This window comes from Ostrea edulis, chromosome 3 (assembly GCF_947568905.1).
Source record: "Ostrea edulis chromosome 3, xbOstEdul1.1, whole genome shotgun sequence".
Classification (NCBI taxonomy): Eukaryota; Metazoa; Mollusca; class Bivalvia; order Ostreida; family Ostreidae; genus Ostrea; species Ostrea edulis.
Genome location: NC_079166.1, coordinates 96723554 through 96734789, shown reverse-complemented (window position 1 = coordinate 96734789; position 11236 = coordinate 96723554). Strand labels below are relative to the sequence as shown.

The following is an 11236-nucleotide window of genomic DNA, read 5'->3' as shown; positions in this document are numbered from 1 at the left end:
TGCTTTCATCACATTTTGCATGGTTTTCTCGTAGACAAGCTCTTAAAATACCTTGTGAAATTTCAACTTCTAGTTGAATTAATTTAAAAGAGTATAAACAGTGATTGACAGATGAAATATTATTTTGGTCCGTCTGCTTGATCTGCACACGTTACATCGCGTGTGCATATTAACTTAAAACATAAGCCATTTGTCCAGTAAAATACATTTCTGACAAAATTAAAAATAAATTATAGCAATACTACCTAATCATGGTCACAAAACGATATTAGCAAGCCTTTTATTTAGATTTTATATACTTTTACGAAGTGACTCGAAATAACCGGAAGTGACCCGCAATACCCCAAATCGTTGGTCCAAGTAAAACTCCCGATAGAGTCGTTTTATCAAAGGTAAACCCAAATCGATTTAAAGATCTATTCACTCGGAAAATGTACTTCCCAATAATACCCAACAACCAATAATAACCATGTTAGTTTTATTTACTGCAGTAAAAATGTAAAAAGTGACCCGAAATACCCTAAATGACTGTACACATACTGTGTCACCATGTGTGTGGTTGTGGCTGCTTGTCTGTAATTTTCTTTGTCTGCCACTCACTTGTGAGAATATCGGATGCAGCCTGATCTATAACTGTCGTTTTACTTCTAACGAAACGCCCATGTATGTTTCTGGACTGGTTTAGAATAGACTTTAAATGCGACAGCGTACAGTGTGCGCCTTCGAGCTCGAGTTTGTTTACAATCGCAACGTCATCATGAATGTCGTAAAATGAGAAAATAAGAAAAAAATTGTCTTGTTTTAATCAATTTTTGTTAGTTTATTAACATTACTTACAAACAAAAACACATATTAATGTTCTACTGTGTGCATACAAAATAAAACACAGGCATTCCCAGATTTACGACTTGAAAAAGTATGGCGACCCACTCGCGGTAAAATTACCACGAGAGTGCATCCTTAAGGTTTGCAACAACAGGGAAATAACTCTGGATATACCTCAGTGCACTTCGCGTTTTATGACGTCATAATGAAAAATGCGTCACGTCATAGTTAAATCGAGGGAAAATGTCATAATATTTACTTGTTATATGATCTACTAACGTTGTCAAACTTGTGTCAAGCGGCGTATGTGTAACCCTCTATGACAAAATAATAATAATGTTTCTCAAATGATCATTTCTAAATTATTTTCCTTGATATTATACAAGTCTACAATTTTTATACCTACATATGTAGTATGCGCTACGGTTAATTTGAACCATTAAAATTATGTTGTGACCATGTAATCTCTGCAAATCTTGCTCAGTAGGGAAAGCAGTATTTAATTTGATGCTGTTATAATCGATCATTGTTTGTGAATAGTATCCTCAAAGACAAGGTTCGACATTAACGAAGCTAGGAATTTTTATGACATTTACATGGATTTCTTAAAATAAATCTGACAATGCTTTCTAATTACATATGCACTTGCACTATATATATTTCAATACTATGACATCTACTTGCGCTGATAGAGCGATTTATCGCATGAACTTTGAAATATAGAAAACGCGACTGATCTGATCATTTAAAAATTTTAAAAAGGGTGTTCTCTAGTACATCTTAAAATAGTCTTAATTTTGTCTGAAGAATATCTGTATAACGTAAAAATAAAACAGATTTTAATAGTGTAATTTTTACTTACTTTACGTTACTCCCCCCCCCCCCCCCCCCCAAGATCCACCATTGACCGGGCTCTATATTTTATATTGTTACGAAGGTTACAGGTGTAAACAAATATCAAGCAATGGAACAAGGGGATGGAGATTATTTCAAAGATGTAGAGTAATAGACAGGTTCGGGCTAATGTAACGCACAATTTATGACGAAGCAGGACCGTCGAAAACCCACCGGGATATTGAAAATATTGTATTGTATTGAATTTAGAAAAAAAATAAAAACCTCAACATATTAATTTCTAATAAATGTGATACTACAACACTTGAAAAATAAATATAAATATCATTGGGCTGGAAGTGTATCGTATTCATGAAAATGCTCAATGCACTCTTCAAAAGTTGTACAATTATAAACAAAGTGACAAATCGGATAAATGAAATAATTCTGTTTAATCTGTTACCATGGAAACAAAGCCCGGTGGGTAGTAATTCTATATGCTTTCTTAAATATTTATGGTCGAAATATTATGTTTAAAGTAATTTTTTTCTGGCGTAGACCTTATAAAGCTGCTCAATATACATTTTTTGTTGCCATGACAACCAATTTAAATTTTATTCAGGATATAAAAAGTGCTATTTTTTGAGTTTTAAAATAACATTTTTCTACCAATTAGGATAATCTTATAGATAATACTCTTTTCAAAAATTCTACCAGCTTTTTACCTCATAAGTTTGTCTCATGTAGTTTTTATACCACTAGTATTCCCTTTTGTACAAAGATCCTGAAAATGTAAAACATGACAAAAATAACCCCATCTGGTAAAAAAAAACACGACACAGGCAATTTTTTTTAAAAAGTCACTTTTTAAAAGATAAATCCCTACTGAACATACTGATATGCAACATGATTTTCTTCGCCACATATCAAAATGTCACAAACCTTACCTTAAGCAGGTCAAAATCTTGAACTTTTACATCCTAATTTATGTCTATTTGATATCAACTTCACAAGTTTCATGTCCAATAAACTAATCCTATCGGTCTTCTACTGAGGTGAAATTCATAAGGTAGTCAAGCAATATTATGAATACAAATATGGTTTCCTCATAGAATTAAAATTCTTTTAGCGAACAAAATTGCATACAAGCTATATGTAGGTAGCTGGTGTTTGGAATGCAACACCTTGAACATCAGCTTTTGAATCATACGTACGATACAAAAGCTAATGATTCTTAGAATTATTGAAATTTATCTTTTAAAAAAAACAACAAGAAAAGTCTTAATTTTATTGTACAGTATTAAAAAAGATTTTCAAAATTTTCTATGAAATCTTGATGATTACATAGGAATGTCTAAAACTGTTGATCTCATCACAAGTTTGCTAAGTTCGGTTACTCAGGGCAAAGACAGGTTTGAATACCATATTTTTATATGTAGTATTTGTGCAAAATAATCTGCAAGATTTTTTCCAAGTTGCATCCTGTTTTCAAATCATTTCAAATACAAATGTATTTATAATTTACATGTAGTTCATACAACATGTACAAGTAAATTTGTAGCTCCAGAAATCTTGCCTTTATAATATTATTTAGCAGCATCAGCATTTTCCAGTGACAAAATCATAGTCATGCAAGCTAGGCTGAAATTTATGGTGCTATTTTTTTCAATTAAGGGTTGATGCTTCAGAGGAAGACGGTTCGTTTGGACGCCTGTTAAACGATGATCATCTCCATCCAAATTGTAAGCCAAAAGTCATTGAGATAGATGAGAAGCCAGTTATTTGCTTTTACTCTCTAAAACCAATACCTCCAGATACAGAACTGTTGTGTGATTATGGGCCTGGTAACATGTATCCTTGGAGAAGAAAGGTAATGAAGCCATATTTGCTTGTTTTGTGTGTGTATATCTGTCATTCGAGGTGGATGAATATACACATGTAAATATTCAATCTAATTTCAGCTCATTTGCAATGCTATATGCAAGGTGAAGATAACGAACAGTGATCAATCTCATAACTCCTACAAGCAATACAAAATAGATAGTTGGGCAAACACGGACCCCTGGACACACCAGAGGTGGGATCAGGTGCCTAGGAGGAGCAAGCATCCCCTGTTGACCGGTCACACCCGCCGTGAGTCCCATATCCTGATCAGGTAAACGGAGTTATCCGCAGTCAAATCAGTGTGCCAAGAACGGCTTAACAATCGGTATGAAACACGTCAGACAGCATTTGACCCAATGCGAGGTTGTATTGACGAACTAAATCGTTATAACGACCATAGAATTTGCGAAATGCTGACTTCAATCGAGACTGTTGAAATACCTGTACCATCAACTTGTTTGTCAGTAGCTTACCTCGATTTAAAAACTGACTATACCCAGAACAAGCTCTTGCATATCGAATCAGTTGAGATATATAAACACCATATGCAGGTGATAATGGAATATTGCTACATAAATGTGGGAAGTTGACGATGGAGAAGCTGAAATCATCCCGTTTGTCATACAGTTGAGTTGTCAGTTTGCCGTTAATGTCTCCTTTCAATAAAATATCTAAGTATGAAGCAGAAGTGGACGACTCTGTGGTGTCCTTTATTTCGAGCTCACAGGGATATATCAAATCGACATATGAATGAAAGCTATCATTGTTAATAGACAAAACGTCATCGATATATCTAAAAGTCGAATTGAAGGTCACAGCGAGATATTTTTTCTTCTCACGTAGAAGTTTTTGAATAAATTCTGCTTCATATGAATATAAAAACAGGTCAGCTAACAAAGGAGCACAATTCGTGCCCATGGGAATTCCAACAGACTGTTGGAAGACCTGATCACCAAAGACCACGAAGATATTGTCAATGAGGAACTCTAGCATATTTTTTATTTCAACTTCAGAGTACTTGTGCATGGAATCAGAGTGATGTTTAACAAAGTAAGTTTTTGAATGACTGATCACTAGATATGAATATTTCCGTTTTCCGTTTTTGTTGAAGAAGCAACTGTCTATGATGCCAAAAAGTCTAGTCTTTAATTTATCGTGAGGAATGGTCGTGTATAGTGTTGAAAAGTCATAGGATTTAATGCTATTGATTTGGGAAAAATTCTGTGATTTTATGTTTACTAAAAGTTCTTTAGAATTTTTTAGAATCCACATTTGATTAACACCACTTCTGGCATATGTAGTCGCACAGTAAGTTTGAAGTTTCTCCTTCACAGCTGTTAACATTTTCGTGAGGAGCAAAGATAGGGGCTTGGTAGAGCACTTACTGGATTTCATGTTAGCTGAATCAAAAATAAGATATCGATTGCATGACTCTTTTATCTGTAGACGTCCAAAAGAAGTGCAAAAAATACAAATCCATGGAAAGGTCTTATTTTTGTGCATTATGTTCTTGTTTTGTTGAAACTTATCACCAGAATTTTTTATTGAACTTAACACTAATGCAGAGAAAAGCAAATTTATAATTTTAGACACATTTAATATTCCAGTCAATGGGTTGAATGAATATGAGTTACCGTACCTATACTGGATTCCTAAACTACATAAAAACCCTTACAAACAAAGATACATTGCTGGATCCAGTAAGTGCTCTACCAAGCCCCTATCTTTGGTCCTCACGAAAATGTTAACAACTGTGAAGGAGAAACTTCAAACTTACTGTCCGACTTACATATGCCAGAAGTGGTGTTAATCAAATGTGGATTCTAAAAAATTCTAAAGAACTTTTAGTAAACTTGAAATCACAGAATTTTTCCCAAATCAATAGCATTAAAACCTATGACTTTTCAACACTATACACGACCATTCCTCACGATAAATTAAAGACTAGACTTTTTGACATCATAGACAGTTGCTTCTTCAACAAAAACGGAAAACGGAAATATTCATATCTAGTGATCAGTCATTCAAAAACTTACTTTGTTAAACACCACTCTGATTCCATGCACAAGTACTCTGAAGTTGAAATAAAAAATATGCTAGAGTTCCTCATTGACAATATCTTCGTGGTCTTTGGTGATCAGGTCTTCCAACAGTCTGTTGGAATTCCCATGGGCACGAATTGTGCTCCTTTGTTAGCTGACCTGTTTTTATATTCATATGAAGCAGAATTTATTCAAAAACTTCTACGTGAGAAGAAAAAATATCTCGCTGTGACCTTCAATTCGACTTTTAGATATATCGATGACGTTTTGTCTATTAACAATGATAGCTTTCATTCATATGTCGATTTGATATATCCCTGTGAGCTCGAAATAAAGGACACCACAGAGTCGTCCACTTCTGCTTCATACTTAGATATTTTATTGAAAGGAGACATTAACGGCAAACTAACAACTCAACTGTATGACAAACGGGATGATTTCAGCTTCTCCATCGTCAACTTCCCACATTTATGTAGCAATATTCCATTATCACCTGCATATGGTGTTTATATATCTCAACTGATTCGATATGCAAGAGCTTGTTCTGGGTATAGTCAGTTTTTAAATCGAGGTAAGCTACTGACAAACAAGTTGATGGTACAGGGATTTCAACAGTCTCGATTGAAGTCAGCATTTCGCAAATTCTATGGTCGTTATAACGATCTAGTTCGTCAATACAACCTCACATTGGGTCAAATGCTGTCTGACGTGTTTCATACCGATTGTTAATCCGTTCTTGGCACACTTATTTTGACTGCGGATAACTCGGTTTACCTGATCAGGATATGGGGCTCACGGCGGGTGTGACCGGTCAACAGGGGATGCTTACTCCTCCTAGGCACCTGATCGCACCTCTGGTGTGTCCAGGGGTCCGTGTTTGCCCAACTATTTATTTTGTATTGCTTGTAGGAATTATGAGATTGATCACTGTTCGTTATCTTCACCTTGCATCTATCTTCAATATGCTAACTTAAGACTATGGTTAAAACCTGAGTACAACAGTTTTGAAGCAATTTACTGAATTTCATCTTAGAGTTCATCTTTTTCTAACTTATATGAAACTTGAATGAATACATAAGCTCAGAAGTTGTGAAATGGTCAATGTACAGTGTTTATACATACAGCAAATTTGCTGGACCTATAACGAAAAGTGTATATATTTGTTTATGGTTACCCAAAGAAACCTTAATTTAATAGCTTTCTTTAGAATATATTTTATGCTGGTATGAAATTTTCACTGTTTAATACTGCTGTAAATCACTTCTTTTTCTTTAGAACTTCCCCGAGATCGAAGATCAGGGGTGGGGGGGGGGCACATTGTTTTTGTCCTGTCTGTCATTCTGTCATTCTGTCTGAAACTTTAACCTTGCTAATAACTTTTGAACAGTAAGATATAGAGTTTTGATATTTCACGTGAGTATTCCTTGTGACAAGACCTTTCAGTGGGTGCCAACAATTTTGACCCAGTGACCTTGACGTTTGACCTACTTTTTGAAAACTCTAACCTTGCAAATACCTTTTGAGCAGTAAGTGATAGAGCTTTGATATTTCACATGAGTATTCCTTGTGAAAGACCTTTCCGTAGGTACCAACATTTTTTACCCTTGACCTTGGAATTTGACCTACTTTTTGAAAACTTTAACCTTGCTAATAACTTTTGAACAGTAAGAGATAGAGCATTTATATTTCACATGAGTATTTCTTGTTACAAGATCTTTCCGTTGGTATTGAACCTTTTGACCTTGACATTTGACCTACTTTATTTTTTTTTACATTGGTCATAACTTCTAAATGGTAAATATTAGAGCTTTCATATTGTACATGAGCATTTCTTTTGACAAGATATTTCTACAGGTACCAAGATTTTTGCCCTTGTGACCTTGGCCATCTTCGGAATTGGCCATTATCGGGGGCATTTGTGTTTCACAAACACATCTTGTTATGTAATGACTTGAGACTGTCTGCTTACATGTATTTTTAATGTTAAGGATTATTTTCAACAATTTACAGATTTCTATAAAAATTTTGTCTTGCTAATAAATACCATATGACTTTCTTGCAAAAATAAGTTGTCAAAAACATTTGGTGCTCTACAGTGTGTCAGAACTGTTGGTTAGATGGACAATCTATTGTTTACTACCTTGTGTTAAACAAAAAGTGGGTTTCACATAGTTTTTCTACTTTAGACTAAAAATAGATTGGGAATTTCCCGTACTAAGAAAGGAGAAAATGTATGTGTGGACCAGGTATCGAACTGAGACTCCTACATCACTAGTGCAGGTGCTCTACCAACTGACATATCCAGGCAAATATCCATGGTCCAAACCATTACATTCCAAAGTGATGTAATTGGTTCATTCTCGTCATCCAATGAAACACCTCATTTCTTGCTACGTTAGGCTGTGACTTTAGCATATGTAAACAAACTTGCTGAAATGGCAAATTTTGCTAACTCAAATGGGAAAAATACATGCAAATTAAGTTTTTAATTACTCTATCATGGACTAATATAGTGTTTAGAATGCTTGAATTAATCTTTATAAATTGTGTAATAGAATGCAGATTGCAAATTATTCTATTTTATATCAAATTGTGGATCGGTCTAACTACACAAAAGTACCCTGGAATTAGTGTTCAGTGTAGAGAGGGTCATTAAACATGTTAAAGCAAAGTGATTTTCATTCTGTTTTGTTGTAAACCATATTGACAACTTAACAATATAAATTATGTTTATGAGAGCAAAATGGTCAGTCCTTGGTATTTTGCTATAGGGATGTTTTACTGTACATGTATTTATTCCCCCTGTGGAAGTTTGATATGTATACTTTCTATACTTAGAGTGTTTTAATGTAGAATTATGACCACAGCATTTCTTTTATCTTGGCAGTAACTGTAAGAATTAATATTATTTTTCATTACTAATGCCATAAAATCAGGGATCCAAGGCTTATGCTAATTGTGCAAAACTTGAAACAAAAAGGTGGAGGCTCATACCTCACATTACAAAGGTTTTGACCTATGAATATGTGTGTATATCATAAAATGGCACTTTCTCTTCTGGTTTAAATATTTGTGTTTTTAAAATTAAGTTGCAATTTTTTCCAGAGGAAGTAAAGGGTATTGATGCCAGTTCTTGTGTGGATGATGAGGATCAGAGTGAGGAGGAAATAGATGACAGTCAAGACAACCAGAATTTCCAAACTGTGACTCCAGGTACTGTATACACATGCCTGAAACAATTTTGAGCATCAATTTTCTTTACTTGGTATTGTAAGCATAAGCCCAACATGGACTACATGCATGGAAATGTGTAGTTCTCAAGACTTGAAATGGAGTTGATGAATGGCAATCAGGATGATTATACTCGAGAATAGAGCAAGGTTTAGTTCAGGACACAAGTTATTTGCATTGAGTGAACTTTGCCAGTATGAAAGACATTGTACTTCACACAAAAGTCTTCTGAATGGAGATGGGGAGCTGAGATTAAATTCCTAGTAGAACAAAGTATATAACTGTGTTCATAGTTAATCACTCAAGTACACAGACCATTCAATTAATGAAAGTATTTATTACCAGTACACATAAATATGTAAACAATCACTCTCCTAAATCGCATTCATATGATAAAAATCACTTCACTCTTCTCAAAATATTTAGCCAGTCATGACGTACCACTTTCTGAGCAATTTGCATTATCTATACACATACCATACTTCCAACCAAAATTATAGTCTGAAAACTTGATTTTAGGGAAGAGGGAGGCAGTATCTGATAGCGGATGCTCCAGAGAAATGGATGAGTCTTCATCCAAGCGACAGAAGTTACAGAAAAGCCATGGACTTCATCTGAAATGAACTCCATTCACAAACATTTTTCACACTTTATTACCATGTTGAAGGTACCTGGGAAAAATGATGTAACACATGTTTTGAAAAAAAGATAAAAACCTTTCAAAAAGAATTTGGAGAAATGTAAGAGACCAAGTCTACAATCTAATAAAAAAAACAGAGAAAATGTTGATTTCGATACTACTTTGATTGTTCACTAGAATTGATGGTATATGTATGAAAAATGATATTTTTGTTTACAGTTCTTACAAATTACATAAATTGTACATAAAAGAATTTGTTGAATCATTATCAAAATAGATTTTGACAAATTTCAGCTTTTTAGCTCATCTGAGTCAAAGGCTCAAGTGAGCCTTTCTGATAAAAATGTGTCTGTTTTCTGTCGTTGTTGTGACCGGAAGGTCGGATGTTTGAATTCCTGCTGCGACTTGACCTGAGTCAATAAGAAATAGGTAGCAACTGTTCCATGGCCAAGCGCTCAGCACATTGAAATAAAAGTTTCGGGTCTTTCAGATGAGACCTTAAAAACTGAGGTTCCGTGTCATGGCAGGTGTTGGCATGATAAAGATCCCTCACTGCTCGATGGCCCTAAGTTCCGAGTAAAGGTCTAAATTTGAAGCCCTTCACTGGTATATGGTGAGGTCTCTGTATGACTGAAAAATCTCATACGGGATGTAAAACAACATGCAATCAATCTATCAATCATTCATTGTCAACTTTTTTACAATATCATCTTCTCCAGAACCACTGGGCCAGTTTCAACCAAACTTGGCACAAATTAGGAATTCAAGTTTGTGCAAATGAAGGGCCACACCGTCTTTCAAGGGAAAATAATTAAGAAAAAGTAAAATTAAGTGTTGTCATTCAAAAATATTCTCAAGAACCTTTGGGACAGTAAAGATGAAACTTAAATGAAAGCTTTCTGACAAAGTGTAAATTCAATTTATTCAAATTATGACCCCCGGGGTATTGGTGGAGCCATTATGGGCAATCAAAGTTTTACATAGGAATACATAGGAAAAATCTTTAAGATATTCTTCTTAAGAACAGCAGAGTCATAATCAGTCACATTTATATGGAAGCATCGTCAAGTAGTGTAGATTCAAGTTTGTTTAAATCATGACCCCTGAGAGTAGGGTGGGACCATTATGAACAATCAATACCTAGGAATACATAGGAAAAATCCTTAAAATATATTTCTCAAGAACAGCAGAGCCATAATAATTCATTTTGTATGGAGGTATCCTCAGGTAGTGTAGAATCAAGTTTGGTCCAATTGTGACCCCGAGGTAGGGTGGGGCAACTATGGGCGGTCAAATTGTTATACAGGAATACATAGCAAAATTCTTTAAAACTATTTTCTCCATGAATAAAAAAGTAATGATTAGTCATATTTATATAGAAGCATCCTATGGTAAGCATAGAATCAAGTTTACTCTAGTCATGAATCCCCCCCACTACCTTCAGGGCTACAATGGGTAATCAAATAAAAGTTTTTCATAGGAATATGTAGGAAAAAAATCTTCTGATTAAAAACAAGAATGGTCATAGTTACTCAGGTGAGCATTGTGGCCCATGGGCACATTGTTAACATTGTTTAATCAAAATGCAGAAAATATGTTAATTTGCATATTACATGTACATGTAATATTGATCAGTTGGTCATGTGATATAATTTTATATTTGAAATGAAATGATGACAATTGTATGAATGATGATGAGTTTAAAGTCAGATTCTTTAACACGTGTATTTTCAAGAAAGAATTTGTCTAGAGGTATTTTGGAAATTTACTTTTTATAATA

The 11236-nt window shown here is 34.4% G+C and overlaps 1 long non-coding RNA gene across 1 annotated transcript; it reads left to right on the top strand.

The window, feature by feature from the left end:
* Positions 1-3355: 3355 nt before the first annotated feature.
* Positions 3356-10111, top strand: LOC130053069 (uncharacterized). The gene is made up of 3 exons (XR_008801528.1): positions 3356-3529; positions 8691-8798; positions 9336-10111. It is a non-coding gene; the product is annotated as an uncharacterized LOC130053069 (long non-coding RNA).
* The last annotated feature ends 1125 nt before the right edge of the window (positions 10112-11236 follow it).